The sequence below is a fragment of the Calypte anna genome, chromosome 2 (genome assembly GCF_003957555.1).
Source record: "Calypte anna isolate BGI_N300 chromosome 2, bCalAnn1_v1.p, whole genome shotgun sequence".
Classification (NCBI taxonomy): Eukaryota; Metazoa; Chordata; class Aves; order Apodiformes; family Trochilidae; genus Calypte; species Calypte anna.
Genome location: NC_044245.1, coordinates 60,208,039 through 60,223,605, shown reverse-complemented (window position 1 = coordinate 60,223,605; position 15,567 = coordinate 60,208,039). Strand labels below are relative to the sequence as shown.

The window sequence follows — 15,567 nt, the reverse complement described above, 5'->3', positions numbered from 1 at the left end:
GGCACCTTTTGTTCCTCCACCTTCATCAGGCCCACAATGGAAAGGTCATCTGAGAGGCCAGAAAGCTGGACAGCTTCTTAATACTGTCAGTCTCCACAGCTGCTATACCAAAGGCACATTTATACCCTTCTGGATCTTTAAAGTACAAAGAAAATCTACACCCAAGATGCATGGAGCATCTGGGCCAGTCACAACTGCATGTTTTTCCCAGTTGTGATCAGCCAAACTCACCTCAGTTTCTATTACTGATAGGGCTTGAGAGCCTCCTGTAATTTCACAAACTGCAATGGATTCTTTCCCTACATGAGTTGATGGAATAAGGGTGCACTGGGCCCCAGTATCTACCAGGGCTCAACACCTTTTGGGTTCTGATGTGCCAGGCCATCAAATCCACACTGTCCAGTAAACTTAATTACACCTTTCCTCTGCCTGGCTGGAGACAGGGTACCTCTAGTCTCTTGCATATCTTTGGCTATCAACAGGTGCAGTTACATAATTTGTTCTTGCATCAATAAAAGGTTTTGTGTTTGGACTGTATCTACTGGAATCATAAAACCTTTCACCAGATACTGGTGCAGCCATCTTCCAGGAAAAGTTTTCTGATCTGGGGATTCCACCTTGTATCTCATAAAGAGACTTAGGGGTTGAAAAGGACCTTGAAAGATCATTGATTTCAACCCCCCTGCCAGAGCAGGGTCACCTACAGCAGGTCACACAGGAACACATCCAGGTGGGATTTGAATGTCTCCAGGGAAGGAGACTCCACAACCTCCCTGGGCAGCCTGTGCCAGTGCCCTGTCACCCTCACAGTAAAAAACTCTTAGTTATATTTACACAGAACCGCCTGTGCTCCAGTTTATAACCACTGCCTGTTGTCCTACTCTTTAGTCACCTCTGAGAAAAGCTTTACTCCATCCTCCTGGCACTTGTTGATTACATATTTATGAACACTGAGGAGGTCACCCCTCATTCTCCTCTTCTCCAAGATGAAGAGACCCAGCTCCCTCAGCCTTTCCTCATCAGAGAGATGTTCCACTCCCTTCATTATCTTGTTCACTCTCCTCTGGACTCTTTCAAGCAGTTCCTGGTCATTCTAGAACTGAGGGGCCCAGAACTGGACACAATATTCCAGATGAATAGGCAGGACAGATTAGAGCCAGTTTTTTATGCAATGACGAGTCCATCCATCAAATCCCTGTTTTTCCAGTTTAGTTACCAGAATGTTATGTGTGACAGTGTTGAATGCTTTACACAGTTCCAGAGAGATGGCATCAGTTGCTCTATGCAGGAATCTAAGCAAATCCATTTACTGTTTCATAAAGTCAAATATATATGAAAAGTTTCTAAGCTAACTGAAAACTAATGATACTGAGGAATCTGAAAAACTTACTATTTTCCTTTGACTAAAAGAAAAGTGGGAAGGCAGAAAGAAATACTCTATACATTGCAAGAACATCCTGCTGCTGGATTTAGACCCTATAGTATCACATTTTGGAAAAGCAGAAGCTTTTGTACCACAGTGGAAAAGTTAGGAGTCAACTTGGAGAAAATAAACAGGCAGGCAAATCTTTCCCACTTGTTGATCTCCTGTTTCTGCAGATTCCTTTTGCTCAAAGAAAGACTAATTTTCATTTCATTCTGAATAAACACCAGGGAGTGAACACAGTGTACTATAACAAAACTATTTAAACTTTTATTAAGTCTTGTAATTCTCTAATATTCCTAGAGAAAACACAAGCCCTCCCTCCTGCAAATAAAATTACTGTTTTTTGAATTTAGTATGCACTGCACAGCTCAGTTTAGGATCACTACATTTCATGGGGTGTCCATATTCACAGTTTGATTCTCTGTTCCCCTTCATGGCTATGTCAGAGACATTTATGAACAAGGCACTGAGTGCATTTTTGAACCCCCACTTCGGAAACCTGGGGGGCTCCATGGCCTTATTCTGTGTGGTAGGAAAGCCCTTGGAATATTAAGAAAAAAAAAACAAACCAAAACAGAAATTTATTATATAAAGGTCTACATCAACTCTCTTCTGTAGATCTGCAAATTAAAAAAAAGTTAGAAAAATTATCATGTCAAAAGTTTCAATTCAGGTAGCAGAGCTCACAGGTTTTGTCAAGAACATTTCGTATGATCTGTGCTTTTGCTATCTACAGCTCTGGAGGCAAGTAGCCATAACAAATCAGGAAATCAAGAAATACAGGAATATTTTGGGTTGATGAAGCAAAGGAAGAAAAACAAACAGCTCAAAATTTAGTTAAGCAAAACCAAATAGCACGAAAGAGTTAGCTTAAAAAAAAAGAAAAAAAAAAAAGTTTCAAGGTGTCTTTTCTTTCTCTTCAGTTCAGGAAAGCTGTATATATAAACCAGAAGAAGATAAACACCTCCACAAATGTTTCTCCAAAGCCCACAGATTTCTTAACATGTAGAAATGGGCACTATGGTTCTGGATGGCAGAAGAGCAGGAACTGAACAGGTAAATATTAAACCTCCACTAGATATTCCCATCCAAGCAAATGAGAGAACAGAACAGTCCTGTTGTGTTCTACTTTCCATAATGTGCAGGCACATTCACCAGTCTGCATTCTGCAGCATTCCCTGGCAGAACTGCTCTGGTGAGACTGAGGAGTCAAGAAAGATCATAGCCAGGGGGAGGTCTGGTAGACTTGGTGTGTCCTTTACCTCCACCCAAATCATGCTTGCTATGTGCATGAAAATGCTTGCTTTGTAAGCATGTCACAGGTCTTGTGAGCTAAAGTTTAAATGTAGAAAACAGTAAGTCCCTGTAAATAACAGTGCTGGGTATTTTGTAAATTTTTGTAAGATTTCCAAGCTATTGCTTGAAAGAAAAAAGAAAATCAAAAACTCAGGAACAAATTAGCCACGAGTCACAGAAATTTATTATAAATCAAACCCACTGGAAGCAATTTTCCAGAAAAGCTTTTACTGATTCAAGCTGGAAACCAAAATCATAGCTGACAGAGCGAAGTCATTGCAGTTATGTCTGTTCCCAATTCAGCTTAGTCACTATAATGACACTCCAGGGTATTTGGAGATCATACCTGAATAACCCAAGTTAACAATAATATATCCTCCAGTACTGAGGCCCCACTTAAAATGAAACTGGAGAATGCAATCCTTCATCTGCATGCTCAGGCATTCCCAGTGGCGCAAACAGTAATTCAGCCTCAGATTTCTCAAAAAAATCTCTTGCAGGCTCCCATTAAAAACAGATGGCCTGTGCTCCATGGGAACAACAGACTGTCTCATTTTTTTTTATTTTGGGGAAGATGTGTTTAAAAAGTAAACAAATGCAGTAAGGACTTTGTTGTATCTACTGACCTTTCTCAGCCAAAGCATCTGGCTTTCCAAACTTAGGACCCTGGACTTCAGGCACACAGATTTCGATCACCTCAGGGATCTGCTGACCAGCGTACCACAGGATGAAGCTCTGGAGGGAAGGGGGGCCAGGACAGCTGGTCAGATGTCCTGGTTTGAGCCAGGACAGAGCTAGTTTTCTGTCTTTTGCTTTCAATTTTGCTTTCAATTAAGTCCCTTGTAAGTGTCTGCTGAAATCAACAGCAAGTTTCTCAGACAGTGTCTGCTTCTGGGACTGATAATGCTCAATGTTTATAGTTATGGCTAGAGGCTGGTCTGCAGAACCAAGGGCACTGCTCAGCTCTGAGGAACATCTGATGCTTCCAAAAGAGAAAAGGAGTAAAGAGGTCACAGCTGCAACCCTACTTTAGGGAGGACCAGACAAGATAAATCACCACAATTGGCTAAATAGAGTATTCCATCTCATACACATCATACTTGGTATAAATTTGAGAGATCACGAAGGTCAAGCCCTTGCCCTTCTTTGCCTGTCCCTGTTTGCTTCAGCATCCTGGGAGGATTCCATCCATTCTGTGCCTGTGGTCCTGATCCGTGCCAGCCTGAATCTGTGTGTTCCTGTTTCCAGCTCCTGACTGCTGCTGACCCCAGGAGTCCAGCCTGGACTTTCCCAGGGCTGCCCTGCAGCTCAGTAAATGCTCAGTAAAATGAGCATTACGGGGGGAAGGGGGAGAGGCATATGGTATCATTTTAGTGTATATTTGTATTTATTAATTCATCTTTCCTTTTTTTCATTAGTTTCATTAAAGGTGTGTAGTTTAGTTTCCAATCCATAAGTCTCTCCCCCTTATTCTCTCTACTTTATCAGGGAAGGGGATTAACAGAGATCATCTGTCATTTGGTTAATTGCCAGTCCAGCATTAAACTGTGACAGTCAGCATTCAAGGATTACCTTCTCTGTGTCCAGGACCAAAGCATAGTGACAAAGAGGAAGCAGGAAAGAATGTTGGAGACCTGCCTGGATGAGCAGGGAGGAAAGGACAGATAAGGCATATAAGGAAGCTGCCTGAGCAGCAAGAGACCTGGTTAGAAAAGCTAAAGCTCAATTAGAATGAAATATAGCCAGAGAGACTGAGAAGAATAGCAAAAATTTCCATAGGTATATTAATAGTAAAAAGAAGATTTGGGAAGGTGTGGGCCCCCTCCAAAAGGAAACGGAGAACTAGTGACAAGTGATAATGGAGAAGGCCAAGATCCTCAACCTCTGTCTTCACTGACAAGGGCTCCAGCCACACTCCCAGAGTCAGGAGATAATGGCAGGAGCTGGAAGGAAGAACTGCCCATTGCAAGTGAGGATCAGGTTCGTGACCATCTGAGGAAGCTGAGAGTGTACAAGTCCATGGGCCACCCATGGGTACTGAGGGAACTTGTGGATGATGTTGCTAAAACAATGCCTATTATATTCCAAAAGCCATGGCAGTCTGGTAAAGTCCCTGCTAACTGGAAAAGGGGAAACATAACCTCCGTTTTCCAAAAGGGAAAGAAGGATGAACCAGAGAATTACAGGCCAGTCAGTCTCACCTCCATGCCCAGTAAGGTCATGGAGCAGATCCTCCTGGAGGCACTACTGGAGCAGAAGAATAATGAAGAGATAACTGGGTATAATCAACACGGCTTCACCAACAGGCAAAACCTGGTGGCTTTCTATGAAAAGGTAACAACATCAGTAGACAAGAGAAGAGCAAGCAACCTACATCATTTACCTGGACCTGAGCAGAACTTGTGACACTGTCCTGCACAACATCCTGGTCTCCAAGCTGGTAAAACATGGGTCTGATGGATGGACAACTTGGTGGATAAAGAACTGGCTTGATGGCTGCACCCAAAGAGTGGCTGTCAGTGGGTCCATGTCCAAGTGGAGGCCAGTGACAAGTGGAGTCCCTCAAGGATCAGTGTTGGGATCGATCATGTATGCTGGGATGTTCAGGCTTTCACAAAACATTTCATATTGCACGACATTTGACAGGATATGTGAGATGCCCTTGAGGAATTAACATTTCATTTCCTTTATTCAAAGATTGGCTAAGAAGAAGGATGGAAAACTTTCAGTGAATGAGACAACCTTACTGCCCTCTTGAGGAAATAAAATTAAATACACTAGAACAGGTCATCTTTGCTAAGTGTTTGACTTAAATTAAAAAAGCTGGACTAACAACCTTCCCACTTCCCTGATCAGAAGAATATGGATTCAGTAGTATTACACAGAAACACAGCATGTTAGGGGTTGGAAGGGACCTCAAGATCATCTGGTCCAAATCCCCTGCCAGGACAGGTTCACCCAGGAGCAGGTTGCACAGGATGGTATCCAGGCAGGTTTGTGATGTCTCCAGAGAATCCACTGCCTCTCTGGGAAACTAATTCCAGTGCTCTGCCACCCTCAAAGTCAGTAAGTTCCTCCTTATGTTTAAATGGAACATCCTGTGCTCAAGGTTGTGTCTTATTCCTGAGGACCACTGAAAAAAGACTGGCCCCATCCTCCTGACACCTATCCTCTGAGTATTTGTAAGCATGGATAAGATCCCGCTTCAGTATTCTCCAGACAAAAAGGACTCAAATCCCCCAGTCTCTCTTCATTAGAGAGCTATCCTAGTCCCCTAATCACCTTTGTAGCCATTTGCTGTACCCTCTCTAGAAGTTCCCCATCTTTCTTAAACCAGAGAGCCCAGAACCGGACACAGTACTCCAGATGCAGCCTCACCAGGGCAGAGTAGAGGGAGAGGGTAACTTCCCTCAGCCTGCTTGCTATGCTCTTCTTGATGCATCCCAGGATGCCACTGGCCCTCATGACCACAAGAGCACATTGCTGGTTCATTATCCCATTGCCTACCAGGACTCTAATGGTCTTTTTCCACAGAGTTGCCCTTCTAGAAGATCAGCTCCAAACCTATACTGGTACATGGGGTTATTCCTCCCTAGGCGCAGGACCATACACTTGCTCTTGTTGAATTTCATAAGGTTTCTCTCTGTCCAGTCCTCCAGCCTGTGCAGGTCATACTGAATGGCAACAAAGCCTTCTGACATATCAGCCACTCATCTCAGTTTCATGTCATCAGCAAACTTGCTGAGGGTGCACTCTATCCCTTCACTCATGTCGATGGGTATACTGAACACTACTGCACCCAGCACCAAGCCCTGGGGAACACCATTTGCAGATATAGCCCTGTGACCACACACAAAATGTCCAGTTCTTCCTGTTTATTCCCCATGCTGCCAGCACTGGTGTGTAAGAATTTCAGAGAAGGAGCTGCATATGCTGTGTCCACCCTTGAGGCATGGGAGGCCTTCTGGTTCTCAAAAATACCAGCCTGCTGTCCCCACAAGTGCCCAGCTACTGCATCTATCTGCAGCTCTAGCAAGCCCTGTTACATCCCTGTCCCCCATCACATCTAGTTTAAAGGTCTCTCAATAATCCATACTTACTCTTGCTCTAGAATCTTTTTCCCCCTGTGAGATAAGCTTTTCCTGTCTGTTGCCAGCAGACCCAGTGTCTGTATCAGAACACTCAACAGCATCTGGTTTATATTTTCACACCTGAAACTCCTAACAGCTGCATGGGGTTAGCATATAAAGGTCCTGTTGTCATTACAAATTTCAAGATGCGTGGCTCATGAGAAATGGGAAAAAGGGATGATTTGAAAACAGATATCCAAGCTGAAAATAATCAATAAAACCAGCATTCTGAAGAAAAAGAGCATCTGTGAGCTTCATCACGCTTCAACGGTCTTCCAACAAACATGCCACTAAGAGTTTAACTACAGTCTTGATATGACACATTAAAGAGAGCAATACAAGCCATTACATAGGCTAAATGTAAGTAGCGCAAATTTAGAGCAGGCATACACATTGTTTAGTTATATGAGAACAAAAAGGGTAGAACTTCTTGGCTGGCATGAATGGGGATAAATCCATGGTTCAGCAGCAAATTCCAGTGCAGTAAGATTTCAGCTAATTTCAACAGACTAGTGCCCTTCCTATTATTTAAAGATCCCAACTGCTTATTCTTAATATTCGTGATATTTTCCACTTCACATGTCAGACCCCTAACCTAAAAATGGCACCATACTTCACACAAAAAGTAAAATGCATTACTCAGTCTCATTCTCAGTAATACAAGAATATTGCACACTATGTAGTGAAAGTATTTCACCTGCAGCTGTCCCTGCAATAAATTTACATTTAATACCACCCTATCTTCTGCCTAAAGTAGTAAATTTTCTATTGAACTGTTCCATCAATACCAGAGGTGTTGACAAAGTCTGAAAGGCCTACTGCTCGTATCATGACCACCTCTACCAGAAAGAAAAAGACAGGTAGACAAATCACTTCTGAGAGGAACAGATGGTCCTCTTAGAGGGGTCTGCTGCCTCCCTGGAAGAAACATAAGATTTTAAAGAAACATGTCAATTAAAACATGGCTCCATGGCTGATATCACCACCACAATTCTGGGGTTTTGATAACTGAGTGGCCTCCATGGCAGCAGGCTTGCTGCTGTCAGATGGGATTGACTTTCTCAAAGGGGAAAAGAGGGTCTTTGATCAGGAGCTTGTGGGGCTCATAGACAGAGCTTTAAATTAGATTTGAAGGGGGAATCGTATGAAGTTTCCCTGTGACAAGCTGTGAGATAACACACCAAGGATAGAGGGACAGGGTGCTAAGGAGGGCCCTCAGCCTATTAATCAGAGGTGTGCTAGATACACTGCAGCACACCTGAAATCTTACAGAGATGAGCCATGGGCTCCTGAGGTATCAGGGGCCAAGAGGAAAGCACTGGAGCAATACCTCAAGGGAATTCTGGCCACTTCAGTCAGTAAGTTAGCTTTCATCAAGGTGCAACTTAAATGCATCTATGCAAGCACTCATAGCACAGGGAATAAACAAGAGGATTTAGAGATGTCTGCATGTCTTCAGGGCTATGATCTTATTGCCATCACGGAGACATGGTGGGATTACTCCTATGATTCGAGTGTTGGAATGGAAGGATACCAAAATCTTTAGGAAGGACAGGCAGGGAAGATGATGTGTCACCCTCTATGTCAATGACCAGCTGGAGTCCCTGGAGCTATGTCTGGGGGTGGATGAGGAGCCAACTGAGGGCTTAAGGTTCAGGATTAAAGGGAGGGTATAGGCAAGGGACATTACAGTGGGGGTCTGCTACAGGTCACTCAACTGGGAAGACAAGGTGGATGAGGCCCTCCATAGACAGGTAAGAGTGGCCTCACATTCACAAGCCCTGGTCTTCATGGGAGACTTCAACCACTCAGATATCTCTTGGAAGACAACACACCATAGAATAAGTAATCCAGGAGGTTCCAGGAACATCTTGATGATAACTTCTAAGTGACAGAGAAGCTACGCTGGTCCTTGTTCTGACCAACTGGGAAGCTGTTGGGTGGATGTGAAGCTCAAGGGCAGCTTTGGCTGATGTGACCATGAGATGGTAGAGTCCAAGATCATTGGGGCAGCAAAGCAAGCTTGCTATCCTGGACTTCAGTGGAGTAGACTTCAGCTTCTTCAAAGACCTAACTGGTAGAGTACTGTAAGATAAAGCCCTGGAGGGAAAAAGAGCCCAAGAAAGCTAGTTAATATTCTTTAATGTGAAGGTGGTGAGAAACTGGAACTGGCTGCCCAGAGAAAATGTGGATGCCTCATCCCTGGAAATGTTCAAGGCCAGTGAGCAACCTGGTCTAGTGCAAGGTTTCAGCAGCATAGTCGGCACTTGATGATCTTTAAGGTCCTTTCCAACACAAACCATTCTATGATTCTATGAATATACCTCTGACTACATCCCTGCTAGTAAAATAAAACAGGTTAGGCAACTTTTGCCATCCATACTGTTCAACAGTCCAGTAGATCACAGAGTCAGCTGGGCCCAAATTGCCATCACTGGCCCATGTTCACAGTGCACATAAACCAAGTTCAACCAGAATTGTAAATGTCAATGACTGAGAACATATTCCAGAGGTTGCTCTGTGTTTACAATTGCTGCTAAACTACAACCACAGATTTTCCATGTCCGAATCAATATTCAGGTTGTGTGAACAACATAAAAGAAATAGCAACCATGGTTCCCAGTATACATCTAATAGTGTGAACTGCAGACAAGAGAAAAGATGTCTTTTCTATTTATATTTTAGCATTAACGCAGTGCAGGATCCTCTGACTCTGATGTAGGTTTATTCATAAAATTACTGGGCCAAAATTAGAAGACCTCCCATGAGTTGATATTCACATTACTCATAATAGCATGAATCACTTATTTAGATTCACAGCATTTGTTTTAAGGAATAATAACTAATTAAGAACAGCCTGAACCAACACTTCTGTAAGCACCCTTTTGTATCTGTGATTCATATTAGGTATGTTTATCTATATTTTTCCAGTAGGGAAATCAAGACACATAACCATGCAAAATTACTCAGCAGATTGACCCAGCAAGGCAGAATCAAGATGTTAGATTCCTAATTGCCAGTGGCTGTATTACCTACAATACACAGAGTTCTTGGCTGGTACTTGAACATCAGCTGTTGGCAGATTAGTCCTAGTAATGACACGAGCAGGTGGCAGTGCTGATTAGATAAACAAAAGTTACATCCTATCCTCCTGGCATCATTCATGTTACCCTTGGAGCTAAAATAAGAAAATTCAGTCACTCAAGCCAGAAAAGGTCTATCATTTTTCTATATTAAACAAGCATGGGTTAACTTCCTCTCTTCCATAATGAACAAAAACAGTACTTTCAAACTGATATGAGACATCAGTATGTTTTTTAAAAAAAATATCTCTTTTTATTAAAAACACAAACAGAAACCCATAATGTAGTACAGACAGTTGCACATGGTTGTTGCACCAAGGGCAGGCTGACCAGTCAAGTTTAAGAAGAATCATAAACAGCAGAAAACTCTTCACCCATGTCACTGCTTAATGCTGTGCTGTCAATTTAACAAATGACAGATGTTGTCTATTAATCCCCCTCCCTTCTCCAGGACAATAAGGGAAAGACTTAAAGACTTGAAACTAGACTACACACCTTTAAATGAAACAGTAATGATGAAAAGTAAAATCATTAAATATATACAAATATATACAAAAGAGTTATAATGTTCCTCTCCCTTTTGGCCCCAGTAATGCCCATGTCACCACCAAGGTTGCAAGCCACACCCTGGAAAAGTCCCAGGCTGGGTTCCTGGAGTAGGCAGCGGAGAGAGCTGGAGGCAGGAACACACAGGTTTAGGAGGATATACATAGGGATCAAAGGCAGACAAACAGACAGAATCCTCCCACTGACTCTTGTGCTCCCTCAAATTTATACAGAGTGTGACACACATGGGATGGAATACTCTGGTCAATTTTGGTCACTTGTCTGCTCCACTCCTCCCTAAAGGAGAGTTGCAGGTGTGACCCCTTTACTCCCTCTCTCTTTCTAGAGCACATTTTTCAGAACCCAGCAGTAGCCTTGGTTCTGTGTGCCATCCTCTAGCCATAACTATAAACACCAAGTAACTATACACATCAGTCCTAGAAGCAGACACTGAAAAACATGCCATTAATTTCAGCAGGTGCAGCTAGCTAGAAGAGACTTAGCTGAAAGTAAAATTACAATAAAGAAAACAAGGACAACCCAGCTAATCTTTAGCCTTGCAAAATGCTCAATGAAACAGCCACATTCCTGCATGGCACAGGATACATAAACAAGCTTCAGAAATACACCCCTGATTCTCCCTCACAAAGGAAAGGCAATAGCACAGTGCTAAAATACCAAAGACATTATAGGACTACAGAAACAACCTAATCTATAACCTAATGGGTATCAGTAGTGCCAAAAATACTTACCAGTTTGTAGTTGCTATAAAAAAACAGGGTGTCACCACCTGAAATAAAAAAATAGTAATAATTAAGAAAAACAAGATACTTCCTTTGGAGATGACCTAATCCTGCTGGCTAAGCTGCTTCAAATACTGTGAAATCCAGATTGTGTCAAAGGAGCAACAACCTGAATGTCCACAGCTCCTTCTTGGCTACCTTACTTTCTGTCAGCTCCCTGAAGAGTTCTCATTAGCTCAATAATAATTCAGTGCCCTGCTCACATGCTGTAATCAGTGAAACAGGTTGAAGAATAATGCTTTCCCTAAGGTCACAGATGGAGGGAAACATGGAGGGCTTCCTCATCCCCTCCATCCATTTTAGCATTCTTCTAATATTCTCAGTTTTAGTAAATAAATAAGTATGCTGCTTTCCTAGTAATATAGAACTTCAGCAGTTCTCAATATCTTACCCTTGTGTCCTGGATATTTTTTTTATGCAGTGTGGGCTGAGCAGAATAGGGTGCAAATGACAGAATAATGTTATGAGACAAAGTTTTTTCTCATGTTTCGGGGTATAAAAGTCACGCTTGCATTTTGAGAAACTGAGCTCGTTTTGTGGAATACCATCCTGCTCCCTCTCTGCACAATATCTCAATTCTTTGATATATCCATATAAAGCAAATATCTCAACTCTGTCTGTGGACTGGCTTTCTGCACACCAGGTAATGGACCCTGCTTTCAGGAAAACAAATGGAGCTTCAGTGACAGCCACAATGCACGCTCACTTTAACAAGCACACCAGTGAAAAGTGTTTTCTTTAATGTCTTCACCTTCACAATTACAGCTCTCCAGGACAGAGTCACCTCTAAGCCATCAAAGCAGAGCCAGAAACTCTGTGGCAACACCTCGACTATGGAGCTGGAGTTTTCTCTCAGGATCTAGTGGTGAGCTGTGTCATTTATAATATATATTAGCATATATATTATATATATATTTATGATGTGTAATTTATAATCCTTAGAATCATAAAAAGAAGATACAATTCACACAACAGAGAAAGCTGCAGGAGCAAAAAGAAACACCAGTCCTCTATGCAGCACAGACAACACTTCACCAGTTGGAACTCCCAGGAATAGCTTTTAACCACTAGCATGGAGGGGATGGTACTTGCTTCTGTAACTGCTTGTATGTATCTCTGATCCTCAATGCTTCTTAAATCAAAAGTACTTATTTAAAAAAAAAAAAAAAAAAAAAAAAAAAAAAGGTAGCATACTGATTTTCAACTCCCAGCCTCCTCATGACCTCCCCACTATCCCTAATGGAAATAGGACAGGTATGAACACTCAAGGTCTGTCTGCTGCACTGTCTGAATTCTCAGTGGGCTCACAAGTCCAAGATCTTAATCAGCTGCATTTCTGCTGAACATTTCATAACTGCCACTCATGATTCACTGGTCTATTCAACCAAACACCCACACTAAACACATGCAAGATGTTAAGATGGTAACTAAGCTGATTCCTGTTCCTGAAAGTAAAGACATCTTCTGCCTCTGTGACCTCTTGCCTGACACAGCATGGAAAATTCAGATGCCGCTTTCAACAACAACCATTAATTCTCTTTCCAAGCCAAAGTGGGAAACCACATCCCTAGCAGGAAGGACTGAAACCACGTACAACCTGAACCACCACCACAAGCAGCAAACACTGCATCTATGGAGGAAAGACTGTACCTCACTTCTCTTAACCATGTGATTACCTAGCACAGCTTTTGCTTGTGTTATTAGAAATAGAAAATAGATAAAAACTAAAATTTCAACAATCACTTTTGTCCCACTGCCTGTAGTAGTAAGAGAGAATTAAAGAGAAATCTCAAAGGAGTTTGCAAGCTGACAAAGTGGAAAAGCACAGAGGAACTAGTACTACATGATCACATAATTAATAATGAGCACCAGCAGGGAATAAAATTGTCATTATTAGAGCACATAAATATATCTTTTCTCTCTGTCTTCCTTGAACTGTTAGAAATCCTCAAGGAATTCAGCATCTCCTTTTCCTTCAACTAACCAAAACACAACTCTGCTATTATCTCTTCAATAATTGCAGCTGTCTCAAAGCCTAAGAAAAAGACACCTCTTCAGTGCTCAGCATGTACATATACAAGCCTGTAGGCACATTAAGTCCATCCCCAAATGGAAATATCTAGAAGAAAAACTATCTGTTCTTCCATACACAGTTAATATGGAAAACTTTCCTGGTGTGATACTTCCTAAGTAAACCCTTAATTTGAAGAGTCTCATATGGACAGGAAAAAAAATTAAAATAATAAATAATAAGTAATAAGTAATAAATAATAAATAATAAAAATAATAAATTAAAATAATATTAAAATAATTCAGAATTCTCCCTCCAGTGAGTCTTCCTGTAATTTTTGTTCACATGACTGTAATCCCAGTCACATCAGTTAATGAATAACCAATCGATTTGAGATGTTAAACAAGAAAAAATGTCAACAAATGGCAGGAGAGCTGGCACTAAGGAAATTAAATCTGTCCCCATGTGCTGTTACAGAGATAAAACAGGACTAAAACAGTAAATAGTTCTATTCTAGACAAATACCAAGCAACACTAAAAGGGATGCATGCACAGTAATAAAACACTATAAACAATGTATCTGAAAAAAAATACTTGAGGTCTTCAGTCTTACTAAATGTCTCTGAGCTATGGATTCCCACAAAAAAATGTGTAAAAAACAGAGGTTCATTCAAACAGCTGTCTCCTGGAACAAAACAACACAAGTTTTCATTTCAGTCCTTGATTCCTGCTTGTAAGATCAGTAAATCTGGCTGTTCCATTTCCATAACACATTTTTGTGTTCCTTTCCTGCTCCTTTTATTTTAAACTTTAAATGTGTAAGATAAATAGTAAGTTTGATTTGCATAATGTTTACATTTCTCACTCCAAAATGAGAAAAGCACACTTGCAGAGTGCTGTTTTTGGTTCCAGAGGTGACTATATTTCAGTGACGGATGTGTTTCAGTGATTCTTGTTGTGTATAAAATTTTTCATGCCAGATTTTCCAGAAAAATAAATGATTTTGCATTCTGCAGGATAAAGACACAGCTGTAGAATAAGCAGAATATATAGACGTAGAATAAGTACTGGTTGTAGTCATCAGTAACAAAGCCTGTCCCAATGGAAGGCTGGGCTTCTGGTGATACATGTATGAGCTTATTTATTTGAAAAGGTTTATTTTCAACATTCACAGATAAAACTAGCATGCTTCAAAGCCTTGAACACAGGTTTTACATAGAGCTTAAAGAAAACCCTAGGCAGATCACTTTGTCAATACCCATGCAACTCTGTCTGCATGAAACAACGTAAAATGGGGAATGAAGAAAAACTATAAAAGGGAACATACAGTTAACAACATATGTCTCCATGTATATTGTAACTTGGAATAAGCACCCTCAGTAGGACTACCTGGCAAGATGACAATGTAAAGTCTATTTGTTTTCCATATTTATTTGAAAGATAGTTTCATTATTAAAATTAATGTATTAATTTTGCAGCGTAACCACTCTGAGACATTTAAAAATAATGTAGCGAGAACTGTAAGTAATTAAATTTTATTTATTTATTTTTCCTTTCCTGACGTATTTTTCTCTTTGTGACTGCTTACTTTTATTACATCTAGCTGTTTACAAAGCATGCACTTTCATGTCTATACTGTGTGAAATTAGCTTTTGATTGGAAACATTAGTGGTAGTTTATCCAGGACAAATGAAATAAACTGTGTTTTGTATATGTAAATCAATCAGGGAAAAGGTAAACAGAAACACTGAAAACTTCATAGGTTGGTTGTATTTAGAATGAGTTCAGAAATTAATGAGATTTTTTTCAGCAAGAGAAATACTACTTCTTGTATACTGGCCTATATGCAATGACTGTACAAAAATGACTGTACAAAATGCAATTTACAAAACAAATTAAATGCCCCTTCCCAGCCCTTTACTACTGCTTCTGCCACAGTACTAGAGTACTATAGCTTATATATATAATCATATGTAATAATAATGTATTATATAATATACATATTATATAAAATGTATACTTAATATACTTCATATATTATATATATATAATATAGATTATCTATAAATAATAGAACCATAGAATAGTCTGAGTTGGAACGGACCAGTAGGATCATCAAATCCAACTCTTAGGGCACCCCCTAAATCACACCATGTGCCTCACAGCATCCTCCAAACGCTTCTTTAACTCCGGCAGATTTGGTGCAGAGACTACTTCCTTGGGAATATTGTTCCATTGCTCAACTGCCCTCTGGGTGACAAACCTTTTCCTA

The 15,567-nt window shown here is 40.9% G+C and overlaps 1 protein-coding gene across 10 annotated transcripts in view; it reads right to left on the bottom strand.

Annotated features, from left to right (window-relative positions):
• TNS3 (tensin 3) overlaps positions 1–15,567 on the bottom strand; it is a 177,400-nt gene that overhangs the window by 113,620 nt on the left and 48,213 nt on the right. For 5 of the 10 annotated variants that reach the window (XM_030445319.1, XM_030445318.1, XM_030445326.1 and 2 more), the window contains exon 3: positions 11,234–11,271. The exons of 4 other annotated variants lie outside the window; for them this stretch is intronic. The gene's annotated coding sequence lies outside the window, so the exon portion shown is untranslated. Of the gene's footprint in view, positions 1–3,348; positions 3,367–11,233; positions 11,272–15,567 lie in introns of those variants that run through there. One more of the 10 variants, XM_030445323.1, reaches the window with a different exon arrangement.